This window comes from Arvicola amphibius, chromosome 14, assembly GCF_903992535.2.
Source record: "Arvicola amphibius chromosome 14, mArvAmp1.2, whole genome shotgun sequence".
NCBI classification, from domain to species: Eukaryota; Metazoa; Chordata; class Mammalia; order Rodentia; family Cricetidae; genus Arvicola; species Arvicola amphibius.
The window spans coordinates 19,791,374-19,808,564 of NC_052060.1; the positions used below are offsets into that span (position 1 = coordinate 19,791,374).

General features: G+C 47.5%; 1 protein-coding gene across 3 annotated transcripts in view; it reads right to left on the reverse strand.

Moving 5' to 3' along the window:
* Elapor1 (endosome-lysosome associated apoptosis and autophagy regulator 1) overlaps nucleotides 1-17,191 on the reverse strand; it is a 72,679-nt gene that overhangs the window by 42,304 nt on the left and 13,184 nt on the right. Inside the window, exon 1 of one of the 3 annotated variants that reach the window (XM_038311850.2) lies at nucleotides 8,675-8,732. The exons of the other annotated variants lie outside the window; for them this stretch is intronic. The gene's annotated coding sequence lies outside the window, so the exon portion shown is untranslated. Of the gene's footprint in view, nucleotides 1-8,674; nucleotides 8,733-17,191 lie in introns of those variants that run through there. 3 annotated transcript variants of the gene reach the window in all.

The following is a 17,191-nucleotide window of genomic DNA, read 5'->3' on the forward strand; positions in this document are numbered from 1 at the left end:
TATGATTTCCAAATATCAAAATAGCACAGCGGGCCCTGTGTGCCCATTGTCCTGCTTTAATATGCCCCCCTTCTTGCCGTTCTTGCTTCCCCACTTCCCATGAGCTTCTACTCCCTGCCCCCACTGGAGGCTCTCCTCAGAGCCTCCCGTTCATTTACAGTAAAATGGACACAAAGCTGCAACCTGCACATCTCAGCCACGTCATTTTAGTGGACGAATGCCATTGGATGAACCATTAACAGCATCTGAGAGGCTAACTCGACCCCCAGGGAGAACCCAGAACCAGGCAGGAGTCTCTGACTCCCAAAGCCAAGACCCTGCAGTCCCAGACACCCCAGGGAGCAGGCCGGCAGTGCCAGGGTTTGTCTCCGCTGGGAGGGGCGAGTCTCCAAGAACAGGTTCTTAAGCAAACCTGAGTTTTTGCTAGAGCCAACTGTGACTAATGCCTTGGGTTCTGGAGGACACTTCCCACCCTCCCCCATGCACGGGCTTACCCCCCTTCTCCTCTCAGAGTCCCTGAAAAGCAGTTCCTCTGGAGATAATGTCTCCTTTTGGAGATTAAGCTGTTTCAGGTGTCAAGTGCCAATGAGCTGGGGACACAGGTCAATGGGTAGTAGTGGCTTCTTGGCTCAGAAAGTGCCCCTCTGAGACTGGAGCAGAGCCCATGGATTAACGCCAGGTATGGGAAGCCTTTTGTCCCCTCTCACTCCCCCTCCCCCATCCTCTGTTAGGAGGACTTGCCCTTTACTTAGAAATGGGAATAAGCTCTTCTCTGCTTATTCTCTGCTCAAAGAAATGTCACAATTTGAAACTTCAGTCCCCATCACGAGACTTCCAGGCACAGCCCTAGTTGGATGTTTTCGTGAGTGGGCATTCTTTATTCTTTTTGCGCTGGGATTTCTCAGCTTGAGTTGTGGTGCATGCATGGGCTGAGGCTTTGGAGCGTGACACCCTTAACTCCCTCATCCATTATAAAGTCAGTGGTGGGAGGAGCTTTCCTATTGCTCTCCAGCCTATCCAACTGGAAACGGGGGAGGGCAGCCACGTCTGATTTTGCCTCCTGCCTTCCATCCTTATCCTTTTAGGACCACTGACAAATCAGTCCCGGCCTTCTGGTACTCTGCCTGCTCATCAGAACCGTCCTAGGTAGTGTTTGATAGACAGGTGACCTCTATATCACCTCCCTCGTTCAGACCTCAGTGTTTTAAGTATTATCCGAAGCATTGGGCTCAGAGGTTGAGAGCACTGGCTGCTCTTCCAGAGGAATTGATTTCCAGCACCCACGTGGTTCCTCAAAACCATCTATAACTCCACTTCCAGCGGGGGGTCTGATGCCCTTCTGATCTCAGAGGGTGACAGTCACAGTCATTGTACACAGAAATACATGCAGGCAAAATATTCATGTACATAAAATAAATAAAGGAATAAAAGATAACAATCTTTATCCCAGTTGATAAACAAATTTCCCGCAAGATAATGGTTTTTAGCCCGTGGTTTATAGACTACTTTCTGTGTGCCACGGGATGCAGAATTAGGCCACGTATGTTTTTCTGGGCAGTAGGTCTATACTTTTCATTAACTTTATAACTGTTTCCTCTTTACCCAGAAAAACATGAAAACGTCACAATGGCTTAGCAGTTTGAGGTCATTTAATATGTTACTAAACTAAGAAATTTTCAAATTGTGCCCCAGAGCCCAAGGATTTAGAAGGACTGCCCCATCAAAGGGAAGAAGAAAGCTGTGTTTTTAATGGAGTTACATGTTTATACTTCGTAGGTGAAATTCTGTTTACACTGAAAGTTTCACTCTTCAGAACCATTAAGGTGTCCACCTGGGCTGGCCATGGACTCAGTTCTAACCCTCCTGGCTCCACTTCCCAAGTGTTGGGATTATAGGCACATACCACTCTGCCTCTTTCTTTCTTTCTTTCTTTCTTTCAGATTTATTTATTTATTTATTTATTTATTATGTATACAACATTCTGCCTCCATGTATGCTCACATGCCAGAAGAGGGCACCAGACCTCATTACAGATGGTTGTGAGCCACCATGTGGTTGCTGGGAATTGAACTCATGACCTCTGGAAGAGCAGCTAGTGCTCTTAACCACTGAGCCATCTCTCCAGCCCTCTGCCTGTTTCTTAATTATATCTTACATTTCTAACTGTGTATACGTATATATGCATATGTGTGGTGGGGTGGGAGTGCCTATCTGCCGTGCCATGCATACGGAGGTCAGAGAACATGAGGAAGCCAGTTTCTTTCCTTCAACTGTGTAGGTCTCAGGGATTAAATTCAGGCTGCCAGGCTTGGAAGCAAGAGCCTTTATCCTCTAAGCCATGTCACCGGTCCTGTGCTTGTTTGTTTTTTTTTTTTTTTTTGGTGGTGTGTTTGTGTGTGTGTGTGTGTGTGTCAGTTTCAAGACAGGGTTTCTCTGTAGCTTTGGAGCCTGTCCTGGAACTAGCTCTTGTAGACCAGGCTTGCCTCAAACTCACAGAGATCCACCTGCCTCTGCCTCCCGAGTGCTGGGATTAAAGGCGTGCACCAACACCACCCAGCCCGTGCTTGGTTTTATGTGGTGCTGGATCAAAGCCAGTTTCAAGCATGTTAGGCAAATACACTACCAACTGAGCCTCATCTCATCCCAGAATACCTGAATCTCTCTTTGAATGTTGGGCACCAAAGGAGAGTCTCAGGGTTAAGGATGCCTTAGAGTTTTTCTCTGAGTGCCCTGGGTGGCCACTTGGGCTGGCCATGGACTCAGTTCTAACCCTCCTGGCTCCACTTCCCAAGTGTTGGGATTACAGGCACATACCACCCTGCCCCTTTCTTTCTTCCTTTCAGATTTATTTATTTATTATGTATACAACATTCTGCCTCCATGTAAGCTCACATCCCCTTAGAGAAGGCACCAGACCCACCAGCCACCAGGCAACAGGCCACAAGCTGCCTGGTCCCAGCCAGTTGTCCTCTACCATGTGAGGTTACCTAGCAACATGGTGCCAGGAGTACTGGGAATCTCAGTTAAGGAGTCTAGGAGAATACTGGCCTCAGATTGCTGCTTCTTAGCAATGCTCCTGTCTGCTCTTGAGTTCCGGCTTCTCCTTTGACCCAAACCCAAAAGAGAGTCCTCTCACTCATCCCAGGGACACACTACACAAAGCAAGTATTGGGCTCCACCCTGCCCTGGGCCAGGCTGGACACTGTCCCCACTGTCTGACTGTCTGTAGCATGGACTGTCTGTTTGGAGCACCTGGGCTCCTGGGAGACACTGAGCAGTCTTGTAAGGTAATGAGGCACTGGTTGATGGGCAGTTAGCTGGGTCCTGGCACCCCGTGCATCTCTCGCCCCCCACAGCCCTCCTGAAGTCTTGCTAATTTTATTCCTGCTGTCTGGCTTTCCTATTGACAGACCCTCACCTGGAGCTCACTGAACTATATCGCTCCCTCGAATCCAGAGTGATTTTTACATCCTAGGACTTACTACCTTCAAGCACATTTTATAACCTAGTTGTCCATTGCCTCGTCTTCATGCCAGATCAGCTGTGAGCTCCCCTAGACACGGCCGTGTATTTTGTTCACAGATGTAGCATGTGCCAGAATAGCATCAGACGTAGCAGCTGACCATAGGATTTGTCAATGGCTGAATGAACATCTCGAGCTATGCAGGGGGATGGAACTGAAGCCCAGGGGTCTGGACCCTGCTCTTGGCCTACCAATCCACCCTGCATGCTTGTGGGCATCTGAGCTCTCTGGTCTGTATATTGAGTATGTCACACTTTGCTAAGAGGACAAAACAATTCACCCCATACCCCAGATCTGGGCAACAACACCCATCTCTCAGGATGATTGTAAGAACTTGTTCAGGAAAGGTCTTGGAGGCTGAGTTTTACAAAGCAGGTGAAGGGGGACGAAGCTCGGGGGTCATAGAGCCCTTGCCCACGCAGCATGCACAGTTTCAAGTTCAACCTTCCTGTACATAAAACAAAACCAAAAAACCTGCCTATTGCTAGGACCTGCCAGAGGGGGTCCTTAGTGAGCACTTGGGCTCCCTGTCAGAGAGCAGAAGCGAGTTAAGGAGCCCTTGACATTGCTGCCCGTCGGCCATGACCTGCCTCGCTGCCTCTCCGTGCCCTGACATGCCCTCTCATTTAATCTGTCTTCTCATGCATATGGAATAACATCTGTCCTTTCCCCCATGCTTTTCCCCCCCGCCAACAACTCCCCAAAGCTAATCTCGCAAAAACAAAGGCTGCTGCTGATGTTCCTGCCTCCCTGTAACTGCGGCCAGGTGTCAGGTGCAGGGGGCTTTTCAGGGTCGGCCATAAATATCCCTGGGCTTGAGAAGAAAGGCTTTGTCACCAAGAAACAAAATGTCCCTCTAGATAATCCCACCGTTTTCTGATGGGCGGGAGGAGGGCGCACATCTGTCTAGGAGGCAGGGCTCTGTGAGACTGGATTTCAAAGATGTGTGTCGCTTGCTTTTTAATGAGAGCAACGTGTTCCATGAGGTTGTTTTCACCTGAGCTCTTAGCCGAGCACGAGACAACCAGGCCAATGAGCGGCTCGCCCGTGCAAACCTGTCCGAGGACACAGCCCGTCTGCACGTCAGCTGTTTGAGACAGAGGACTTCAGCTGGAGGACACACGCCTCTAGATATAAGTCAGCGGACAGGGCTTTAATTCCACTACAGGTATAACAAATACCTCCCAGCTGCCACAACTCCACAGTCTCCTAGAAAACTATTCTTCAGACCGTAGAACCCGGAGGACACCAGTATGTGCTTTCAAGAGTCCTAAATTCTCAAAACCTTTAAAAAAAAAAACCATTTTGTTTTTTAAATCAATCATGGGTTCTCAGGGCTGAGGATATAGCTTGGCAGATTGTTTGCCTGGAAGGAAGAAGGACCCAGGTTCAACCACCGGTGTGATGGTGCATGCCAGAAAAGGTAAAGAAAGAAAGATCAGAAGTTCAAGGTCACCTTGTATCACACTGGGAGTCTGAGGCCAGTCTGGAGTCTCTAAGACCCTGTCTGGGGGCGGGGGCTGGGTGTGCACACCTTTGATCCCAGCCCTCAGAGGGGCAGAGGCAGGTGGGTCTCTGTGACTGCCCGACCAGCCACGACGAAGAAGTGAAACCTCGTCTCATAAACAAATGAAACAACAATAAAAAAACAAAGCCAACCACAAGCAAGCAAACAATTATAAGTTCTCAAAACTGAGAAGAAAACAGACTTTCTGGGTGCTCCCTGGACTCCACCATCAGCTACCCAACCAAAGCGGACGAAGCGATGGATGTTTCCTTCCCACTCCGATCCACTGTGGACCTCTTCCGTTCTGTGGCTTTGGGCAAATGTGTAAATGTTGTATGTCCATTACGTAGTATCGCATACGTGACGCTGCGTTATACAGTGTGGTCACTGTGCTGACTCTGCCCATCCCTTCCTCCCATCCGAGCATCATAGCTTTGCCTGTTCTGGTCACAGAGATGGTGCCGCAGGGTGTAAACTTTCCAGAGCGGATCCTCCACTCCGCTGTGTGCGATCATGTTCCGTCCGCGTCTTTTTGCAGCCTGATAGGTCGCCCTGAGGTAACTTAATATTCTGTGTGAGGAACAAATTTGGGTTTGATCCCTAGCGCCACATAAGCCGGACATGGTGGTCACACACCTGTAATCTCAGCACTTGGGAGGTGGAGGCAGGAGGATCCCAAGGTTAAAGTCATCCTCTGCTACATAGTGAGTCTGAGGACAGCCTGGGTTACATGAAACTCTATCTTCAAATTATTTTTCTTCGTATAAATGTTCAAAAACTTCATTTATACTAAGTCTTTTTTAAAGCATATAATGCCTCCCGTAGAGAGAAGATTCTTTAGCAGAATTTTTAGAGCTGGGAGAATGGGGGGGATGGCACTCTACTGAAGCAGGATTTTATCAGCCCAGGGAGCAGCTGCCCTGAGCTGACCCTGCCTGCCGTGATCTTCTCAGATGACTCTGGCCCATGGGGGTATCTTTAAAGGGAAAATTGAGCCAGGTGGTGGTGGCACACGCCTTTAATCCCAGCACTCAGAAGGGAGAGGCAGGCAGATCTCTGTGAGTTCGAGGCCAGCCTGTTCTACAAGAGCTAGTTTCAGGACAGGCTCCAAAGCTACAGAGAAATGTTGTCTTGAAAAAAAACCAAATAAATAAATAAAGGGAAAATTGAAAAAACCCTAGCAAACTGACTGAAGGGAGGTGACAGAAGCAGGGTCTCGTTCTAGCTCGCCTTGTGAGGTTTTTATCTGAGCCTCACACACCTGTGAAGTGTTGGGGCAGCTGGCCCAATCCCTGCGTTCAGGGGCGTGGCTGCTCCAGCGGGGTAGCCATGCCCCTTAAATAGGATTGGGGAGCCGGAAGGCGCCCGGTTCGTTTGCCCCGCGCTCACTCCGCTGGACCCTTGGTTCTGTAAGTTCCCTTATCTCCCTTTGTATTAAAATTAAATAATTATAAAAGGACTATTTTTGGTTATTTCCAATCTTCGCCGCATCAACTGGCGCCCAACGTGGCTACATCCACTTAAAAACCTTACGTGGGTCAAACCGCGACTCGCTTTGGCCCCGCGGCCCATATTGATATGTTAAACATTGTATGAGAGTATGATACTACCTCTGTTTAAAACAATTGTTATATTGACATTGTTTACCATATTACACTGTACATTTCTACCTCAGATATTATTTATGTAAGGACCCTGTTTACATTTGAAAATCATTGTCTTCATTTTTTGCACAGTTGTCTATTCTATTAGTCATACAGTTACATAAGTGTTGAAAATTTTATGTTGGTCATATTTATATTTAGGACAATCAGGTTTTTTAGACACATAGAGGTTGTATTTAGTATAGATAACATAATCTTCAACCTCTTTAAAGAACTGTAGAACATGGCCTTTAATCTAACCTACAGTTTTGTATTTATGAGACACAATCACTCCTGGCAACAATGCTCTACTCCCGAGAGAACGTTGAGCACCAAAGACACTCCACTGGGAGTTTGTCTTCTACTTGGCAGAACTGGCCTTGGGGCAAAAAAAAAGCCCATACCTCCATTACTGACTAAAGTACAAAATATCCATAAGTGGATAAAACAAAATTGTCTTATCTTGCCAAGACAGGATAGGATAGTTCTACTAAAGGTTCCTTGCCATTGTATAATGGTATGTCAGGTTTTTTCAGGCCTCAGCCAAAGTTGGTTGCCTCAACATTGCTATCAAGACTTCGTATGGTTGCCCAGGTAATCAATTGTCTCTGTCTTCTGTTGCACTTTTTGGAAGTTTCTCGTTTGTGCTTCTTGGTTGCTTTGGTAATTTTACTCTCCTTCTCAGATCTTTGATGGGGTTAAAGATTAGATAATGGTAGCTACCTTCTAGATTATTTAGACTTCTCAAAGTAGAGTGATTAAAAAAATTCTTCGTTATATACTTCTCGCCTGATATTGTTTACTTTTTGTAATTTTATATGATCAGTTCCCATTGTATATAGTTATATTTGGTTTCTAAATCTGTCTTATTTAGACAAAAAAGGGGAGATGTTGGGGCAGCTGGCCCAATCCCTGCGTTCAGGGGCGTGGCTGCTCCAGCGGGGTAGCCATGCCCCTTAAATAGGATTGGGGAGCCGGAAGGCGCCCCGTTCGTTTGCCCCGCGCTCACTCCGCTGGACCCTTGGTTCTGTAAGTTCCCTTATCTCCCTTTGTATTAAAATTAAATAATTATAAAAGGACTATTTTTGATTATTTCCAATCTTCGCCGCATCAGTGAAGAGTTAGCCCCATTCTGAATCTGAGGAGCCAAAGAGACACTTGTGCCTCTGGGTCCTATACAATGAAAATGGCGCTGGTGGCTGGGAGGGGGGGGGGCGGGGAGGTCTCCATCGTGTTTGTAAAAGAAGTTCAGAAAGAAAATCTGAGGCTGTTCTGTGGGCAACGTCATCCTCGGCCATTGCCAAGGGTCGTCAACTGAGATCTGGCCCAGCCTCCTGTGGGTCACCAGGAGAATGAGGAAGTTGAGCCTCCTGAGATGAGAGACTTCGCCTGACGATTTTAATTGTCACCTTGACACAATCTGAAATCACCTGGGGAGAGAGTTTCAACAAAGGACTGTCTGGATCCCGTTGGCCTATAGGGATCTCTGTGGGAGATTGTCCTGGATCCCGTTGGTCTACATTGATCTCTGTGGGAGATTGTCTTGACTAAGAGTTGATTGGCGTGGGAAGATCAGCCTGCTGTGGGTGGTACCATCCCCCGGATAGGTCCTAGACTGTCTAAGAGCACAGAAAGCCTTCTGGGAGGTGAGGATGTCTAAGTACATTTCTCTCTGCTCAACTGTGAGTGCGGTATAACTAGCTGTTTCAAGTTCCAGCCTGCTTGACTTCCAGGAAATGATGGGCTAGAACCGGAAACTGTCAGTCAAAACAAGCCCTGTGTCTCCAAGCTGCTTTTGGTCAGGGTGTTCTGTAGTGTGGAGCTGCGGGCTGCGTTCCCGCCGCCCAGCTTTCTGCCTCCTGGCTAGCTTAACACGCGAAATAACAACACACAAATTGTATTCTTTTAAACACTGCCTGGCCCATTATTTTCAGCCTCTTACTCACATCTTGACTAACCCATATCTAATAATCTGTGTAGCACCACAAAGTGGTGCCTTACCAGGTAGATTCTAGCGTACGTCCGTCTTGGGCTGGAGCTTCATCGCGTCTGGCTTCTCTCTGAGGAGAGGCACGGCGGCGGTCTGTCTAACTTAGGAGAGGCGTAGCATCTGACTGAGCCATCTACCTCACTTCCTTCTTCCTGTTCTGTCTACTCCGCCCACCTAAGGGCTGGCCAATCAAATGGGCCAGGCAGTTTCCTTATTAGCCAATGGGAATCCTCCATCAGTGTTCCGTCACAGCAACGGAAATGAAAGTAGAGCACTTTCTCTGGTCATCCAAAGGTAGACAGACCCTGCCTTTGCTTAAGCAGGTTCCGCTATGACTAGGGCTAAGATCCAGGTATAAAGTTAGGCAGACCTTCTGGCTTAGAGGAGAGTCCTGGAGTTTGACAAAGTTTCTGCACTCACAGAGTCAGTGTCTGGCCAAGCCAGAGAATCTAGTCTTCCTGTGTTATAGCTAGAGGGATCTTAATTCTGGAAACATCTAAGAAAGCACGCGAGTCCACACACTGGTGACGGCGAAAAGAAAGGACATATTTCTCATGCCGCGTTTGTGCTTTGACTCTGTTGCTATGTGGAAATATTCCCTGCTTTTAAAAAAAAATCAGATGTTTACCATTTACCCCCTACCTCCAGAGAGACTTGGGTTTCTAACTGGCCTTCGGTGATGGCATCGGAAGAGAACACTGTATGCCACTTCTCCCCCATTCTCTATGCCACCCCACCCTCACCTGACTCCCAGCCCCACCCCAACTCTGCAGCACGCTCCGCTTATTCTCTCACTCCTCACATCCCACCAGCCCACGTTGGCCCCGTTCCCCCCTCCCACACACACACTCACACACTCACACATCCTTGCTGACCTTTCTTCAGGGCACCCTACAAATGGTACACACACCGTTACACCTCACCAGGCCTGTGGTAGTCGGCCAGAGCTGCTGGGACAAAACCCTATCTGGGTGGCCTTAAACCACACTTGTGCTGCCTCACAGTTCAGGATATCAAAGGTCTGGAATCAAGGGCTCAGCAGGAGAGAGCCCTGAAGGCAGACAGGGAGAATATGTTCTAAGGTCCTGTCCCAACTTGTGGGGACCACCAGCAATCTGGGATGCTCCTTGGTTTGTTACAATGTACTACTTTGTTTTAGATTTTCTGAGTCAGTGTCTAGCTGTGAAATCAGGCTGGCCTAGAATTGATGATCCCCCTGCCTCAGCTTCTTGAATGCTAGGGTTACAGACAGAGGCTATCATACCTTGCAAAATTCCTATACTCACATGGCATTTTCACTTCTGTGTACCCCTAAATCTGAATTTCCCAAACCCTTCTTAAGAACAGAAGTCAGATTAAGCCCCACCCTCATGTTCTTAACTGGATTTCTTGCGCAAAGGCCCTGTTTCTAGATCAGGCCACACTGGGGTACACTATGGATACTCCACCCTACAGAGAAAGAAAAATTTGGAGAAGCTGGGCAGTGGAGGCACACGCTTTTAATCCCAGCACTCAGGGGGGGCGGAGGCAGACAAATCTCTGTGAGTTTGAGGCCAGCCTCAGTCATCTACAGAGCTAGTTCCAGGACAGTCAGGGCTGTTACATAGACTCAAAAACAAAAACAACTTTTTTTTTTTTTTTTTTTTTTGCCGGGCAGTGGTGGTGCACACCTTTAATCCCAGCACTCTGGCCGGGCGGTGGTGGCGCACGCCTTTAATCCCAGCACTTGGGAGGCAGAGGCAGGCGGATCTCTGAGTTCGAGGCCAGCCTGATCTACAAGAGCTAGTTCCAGGACAGGCTCTAGAAACTACAGGGAAACTCTGTCTCGAAAAACCAAAAAAAAAAAAAAAAAAAAAAAATCCCAGCACTCTGGAGGCAGAGGCAGGTGTGTTCAAGGCCAGCCTGTCTACAGAGTGAGTTCCAGGAGAGTCAGGGCTACAAAGAGAAACACTGTCTTAAAAGAAAAGGAAAGGAAGGAAAGAAGGAAGGAAGGAAAGAAGGATGGAAGGAAAGAAGAAAGGAAGGAAGGAAGGAAGGAATGAAAGAAAAAACTATTTGGAGGACATGCTTGACCTCGTCACAATGTTCACACATCAAGTTTTCTATATAGACAAAGAAAAACCTGGTTCTTGGTCCTGTGCTGTGAAATTTAATGATGGAAATTAAATTTTTAGATGGAAAAAAGTAAAAAACAACAAGATTAAAGCAGAGCCAAGCATAGTGACCCATATGCCTGTAGCCCAAATATTCAGAGACAGAGGCAAGAGGACCTAAAATGTTGTCTGCTTGGAGTGGACAGTGGGCATGGAGGGCGGGCATGGTCCTGCTTTTCTTTTGAGTATCATATGCAATCGCAGCATTTTCAGAAACTTTCCTTCCTCCCCCAACCACTGTATGTCTTTAAAAATTAAATTGATTATATATGTATCGAGGCAGGGTTTCAGGTATTCCGCATAGCCAGAGATGACCTTGAACTTCTAACCTTCCTGCCTCCACTTCGTAAGGCTGGGATCACAGGCATGAGCCAAGACGCGCAGTTTACACAATGCCAGGATCAAGACACGCAGTTTACGCAATGCCAGGATCAAGACCCAGGGCTTTGTGTAGACTAGGCAAGTACTTAACCAGCTACATCGCACACCCAACCCCACAGCCGTTTTCATGCAGGAAATACATTACTCCTCTATGTTCAGGTGTTCTCATGCAAGCCCAGCTGGTCTCAGGCTTGATATGTAGCCTAGGTTGTCCAGAAATTCCTGATCCTCTTGCCTCTCCTTCCCAAGTGCTGGGATTACAGGTGCCATTGTGCTGGATTTACCCTCCTTACCCCCACCCTCATAGCTGGCATAGCTGGAGATGAGTCCAGCCTGCACCTTGGAAACTCTGCCGTTCTGCCTGAGCTACACCCTAGACCCCACACAGCACCACTCTTGAAACAGAGGGAAGGGAGACAAGAGCGCCAGAGACAGTTCCTTAAACCAGAATTCCCTTCGGGCTTCTTCTGCTGTGAGTGATGAGACCTCCTGGAAGGCAGCCCCGATGGGAGACGAGAATTCATCTTTTGCTTTTTAAACCGGGAGGAGAAAACTGGCTGGCCTGGCCTCTTACGATAAGACTGCCAGGGTATGGGGCTGGAGAGATGGGAAGACCCGGGTTCGATTCCCAGTACTCTCTATGGTGGTTCGCAACCATCTGTAACTCCAGTTCTAGGGGATCTGAACCCCTCTTCTGGCGTCCCCAGGCACTGGCATACAGGCGATGCACAGACACACAAGCACTCAAAACACCCACACACAGAGAAACAGGTTTTAAAAGCAGGCAGTGAGGGAGCCTTTAGAGTGGAGACAGGAAGGGCTGGCTGGCCTCTGCAGAGATAAGCTACGTGACTGGGGCAGCAGGTGCAGAGCAGCCCAGCAGTCACCTGTCTTATCTGTGAGCAAACCTGTCGGGTCAGATGTGCCAGCTGCTCACCAGGCAGTTGCTCACTTTGCATTACACAGAGGGCTGGGCTCTGGGAGCCTTGGCAAGACTTTTTCATTTCTCTTAGGAACCCGGGAGCATGTCATATACCAGGAAAGGCCTCTGCCACTGAACTGTATCCCCAACTGTTTTGGTTTGGTTTGGTTTTTTTCTCCCTTTCTTTCTTTCTTTCTTTCTTTCTTTCTTTCTTTCTTTCTTTCTTTCTTTCTTTCTTTCTTTCTTTCTTTCTTTGTTTTGGTTTGATTTTTTTTTTTTTAAAGACAGGCTCTCATGTAGCCCAGGCTGGCCTTGTATTAGCAATGCAGCCAGGAATAACCTTGAACTCCTCACCTTCCCCAGACCGATGAGAGCTGAGATTATAGGGCACCTCTTTTTATTTGGGTGTTGGAGCCCGGAAATCATGCCCTCTTGCTTGCATGGAAAGTTCTTACTGCTGGAGCCATCTCTCCTGCTCTTTTTCTCTCTTTTTAAGACCTTTTGTTTTAAGACAGGAAGAGGGTATCTTCTGCATTAACCTGGCTGGTAGGCTGCTCTTTTTCTCTCTTTTTAAGACCTTTTGTTTTAAGACAGGAAGAGGGTATCTTCTGCATTAACCTGGCTGGTAGGTACCCTGGAACTCACTCTGTAGACCAGGCTGGTCTCGAACTTGCAGCTATCCTGCCTCTGCCGCCTGAGTGCTGGAATTACAAGTGTGGACCACCACCCTCACTCAATAGGACCCTGACATGAGATCCTCGACCCATGCCCTTCTCAGCTCACAGTCTTTGTGGCTTCTGCTACCAGGTGAAATGTTCCTTTGTCCGGTGCTGAAATCGGTGAGCGCACACCCCTGCTGCTCCCGGGTTCTCTTTCCACCACCAGGCAGCCCACCCATTCCCACCCTAACCCCTTGAAGGCAGTTTATCACCCAGGACGAGTGTGCACTAGCACCTTCCACTTTGGCGGAGGGAGCAGAAGCGGCTTAGGTCCAAGAATGAAATTTGGTTGAAAAAAAAAAACTAGGCAGGATGCCAAACACTCCTCATTTCCAGGATGGCTTCTGAGGATTGCTCCGCTTTTCAGCCCCGGGAGGAAGGACAGAGACTGCCGCTCCTTTATTTTACAGCCGCCCATAAACAAGCCGCCTGAGCTTCCCTGCGGCTCTGAACAGGGCCTGCCAGCAGATGGTTAATAGATAGCAACGAAGCACCAGAGTCCTTTCTATCTAAATCTGAGACCGAAGAAATTACAGTCGTTAAAAAAAATGCTCCATTTCTGTAACTTCCAAAGTTCCGTTAAGAGGAGGCGTGTACTCTCGGATTCTGATTGGAACAAAGAAGTTTCTGCCTCGCTCTTAGCTAATGATGAAATTAGTAATTCCACTGTTGAAACGCTGATATGCTAATTCCATTGTTAAGACATTGATATGCTGCCCTGGTCTGCAAACAGTTCCGGAACAGCCCGGCCTACACTGCCTGTACGTCTGATGCCTATAGAGGGGAGAACAGGGCATCAGATCCCCCTGGAACTCAAAATCTGGAGTTAGGGATGATTGTGAGCCACCAGATGGATGCTAGGAACCAAACTTGGGTCCTCTCTGCAAGCAACAAGGGCTTTTAACTGTGCACCATCCCCTACTCCCCACCCCTTCTTCTGTGACATTCTCTTCAACACTCTAGCCTACAGAAATGACTTTTCTGTTTATTCATGTTATTTTTTTGTTCTTAGGAATATTTCTCCGTTAGACATCCCATTCTCAGTCTCAAGAGTTTTCACTTTTCCTTAAGATACCAACTTTGATGGAGCCTGGAGAGATGGCCTAGCTGTTAAGAGGTCGTACTGTTCTTTCATGGTCTGAGGTCTGGTTCCCAGCATCCACATGGCAGCTCACAACCTTCAGCAACTCCAGTTCAAAGGGTTTGGAAACCCTCTTCTGACCTCCAAGGGCTCTTCCTGTACATATGTGGTACACATAACATGGGATGCACATACAAGCACCTAGGCACACACATGCGCCTCGAATAAAATAAATACTACTTTTAAGGGAGGAATCTACATTGACTTTGCCCGAAGATGTCTTTCTTAGTCTCTGTCTCTTTCTCTCTTTTAAGTCTCATGTCCTGGAACTTGCTATGTAGTCTAGAGTGACCTTTGAACTCCTGATGCCTCTGCCCTCACCACCACACCCAATTTACACGGCGCTGGGATGAACTCAGGGCTTTGCAACTGATGGGCAAGCCCTCTATATGCTGAGTCCTACACCCCAGCCCTCATTTGCATTCTGCCCCTGGATAGTTCCCACACCTTAGGCTCATATACCAGTGTTTTCACTAAAATTCTGAGTCACCTGGGACTTAGAGTGTGACCTTAGTTGAAACAGTGTCTTTGTAGATATAATGACTTAAATTGAGGCTATTTTAAATTAGGATAAGCCCAAATCTGAGGTGGCGCACACCTTTAATCCCAGCAATCAGGTGACAGAGGCATGAGGATCTCTGAATTCGAGGCCAGCCTGGTCTATAGAGGAAGTTCCAGGACAGCCAGGACTACACAGAGAAACCCTGTCTTTAAAAAAAGAGAATAAGATTAGGATGAGCCCTAAATTCAGTGCCTGATATCCTTAGTTCCTGAGAAGACAGCAACACACATACAAGATAAATACCATGGCCTCAAAGAGTCTGCAAACCAAGGGACACCGCGAGGGACAGCAATCAGGGAAGAGGCAAGGAAGAATTCTTCCCTGTGGCACTCGTGGGTGGAGGCCTTGTGGACTTGGACTTGTGACTTCTGGCTTCCAGAACTCAGAGAATTCCAGTTTTTTGTTTTGCTTTTTTTGTTGTTGTTTTTGTTTTTCAGATAGGGTCTCACTATGTGGCCCTGGCTGGCCTGAAACTCTGTCTCCCCAGTGCTATGATTAAAGGCCTGTACCACCTTGCCTAGAAATTCCAGTTTTGCTTGGGAGACAAGGTCTCCCTAGGTAGATCAGGCTGGCCTCAAAGACTCACGGCTGTGCCTGCCTCTTCCTTCAGGAGTTCTGGGACTGATGGCGTGCACCTGGTTATTTTAAGCCACTCGGTTGACTAGCACATAGTCACGGTGCTATGAATCAACTACAAAGGGACTGCCTGAGTCAACCACTGTGGGAGTCGTTTTTGTCCCCCTCATTCTTGCAAACACCTTTCCAAGGAAGCCGATCAGCTTCTTGGCTAGATGAACCCCTGATATGCTGCAACTTGCCTGAGCCCGGGAACCCGCTAGACTGGCATCTGATGCTGGTCCCCCAGGGCTGCTCTGCCTGCTGCTGGCTCCTGTCTGACCCCATTCTGTCATGCGCTTCGTTTCGCTCCTGTGGCTTCCCGCAACTGCCTGTTCCTTTAACGGCCGCGAATCTGCGGGTGTGGAGCTCATATCATATCCCTCTTCGTGTCTTTATTTTTTTAGCTCACCATGTTCGGTAAATAGCTTAGAGGCTGGTGTGGTGGAGCACGACTTTAATCCCAGTGTGCCAAAGGCAGAAGCAGGTAGCTCTCTGTGGGTTCAAAGCTAGCCTAGTCTACACAGTGAGTTCTAGGCCAGTCAAGGTTACATCGTGAGAGCCTGTCTCAAAAGACAAACAAAAATTAATAACTGGGTGCATACATTGGTTTAAGTTTTAGAAGATTAAAGTTGTTCAGTATAAGAAATCAGTGAAGTGGCTGAGTGGGTGAAGGTGCTTGCTGTTCAGCCTGATGACTTGAGTTCGAACCATAGGTTCCTATCTGTATGTTCCCTATGGTGGAAGGAACAGACAGATTCCTGCAAGTTGTCCTCAGACCTCCACATTCATACTGTGACATACTTGTACCCTCCCTGCACACACACACACACACACACACACACACACACACACACACAATACATAATTAAAAATTAAACATCAGAGAAAAGATTAAGTATTTTACAGAATAAACAATGATAACCCACAATTGGTGTAGGAGGTCCTTCTTTCTATGTGTTGTTTGTATTGGTTAATAAATAAAGAAACTGCCTTGGCCTAGTAGGGTAGAATTTAGGTAGGCAGAGAAGACAGAACTGAATTCTGGGAGGAAGAAAGCAGAGTCAGGAGAAGCCATGGATCCTCCGCCTGAGATGGACACTGGTTAGAATCTCTAGTAAGCCACAGCTACATGACGATACACAGATTAATGGAGCTGGGTTAAACTAATGTGTAAGAGTTAGCCAATAAGAAGTTAGAGCTAATGGCCAAGCAAGATTTTAATTAATACAATTTCTGTGTGGTTATTTTGGGTGTAAGCTAGCCGGGTGGCTGGGACCAACAAGCAGCCCTCTCCTTGCAACACACAATTTCTAGAGAGAACCTGCTACTGACATTTTCAGTACTAAGTGCTCTGATAACATATCTTCTCTGGAACCAATTACCGATATGGAGAATATTTCTCAATAGTCCAAAGAAGGAAAAGAATCCAGAACCTGTATAGGTGGAGGATGAGAGCCGCAAGCAAAGGGAAGGGAACATCAAGAGACCAGCAGCTCTGCTGCTTGACTGGCAAGTGTAAAACATCTCAGAGGAAAAGGCAGCTCCTCCCTGCACCAGATATGCGGATCCGAAAGGCTGTCCCAAGTTTGTCCCAAGTTGATGGAATCAGCTCTCCTTAATCAAGGATGGCAGGTGTTGGTAGGGCACTCTTAAGGAACTCCAGCTGATGAATGTCCAAAATACTTTGTTTATGAAAGGTAGGTTCCCTTTCGGTAGCCCTTTTTGGCCTGGAACTTCCTATGTAGACCTGGCTGGCCCCTGCCTCCCTGGCTCACAGGTCTGCTTTGCCACGTCCCACTCCGCAAGTTCTTCAGGATGCTTTTCTACTGTCTGACAGTCTTCTTTGTGTTTTAACAGTTCACGGTGATGTGTTAGGAGAGATCTGCACTTCCTGATAGTATGGTGATTGCAGAGGTTAACAACATACATATACATACGTGTGTGCATATAAATATGCACATGTGTATTTACATACACAGCCTTCTTTGTGTTTTAACAGTTCACAGCGACGTGTTAGGCAAGATCGCGCTTC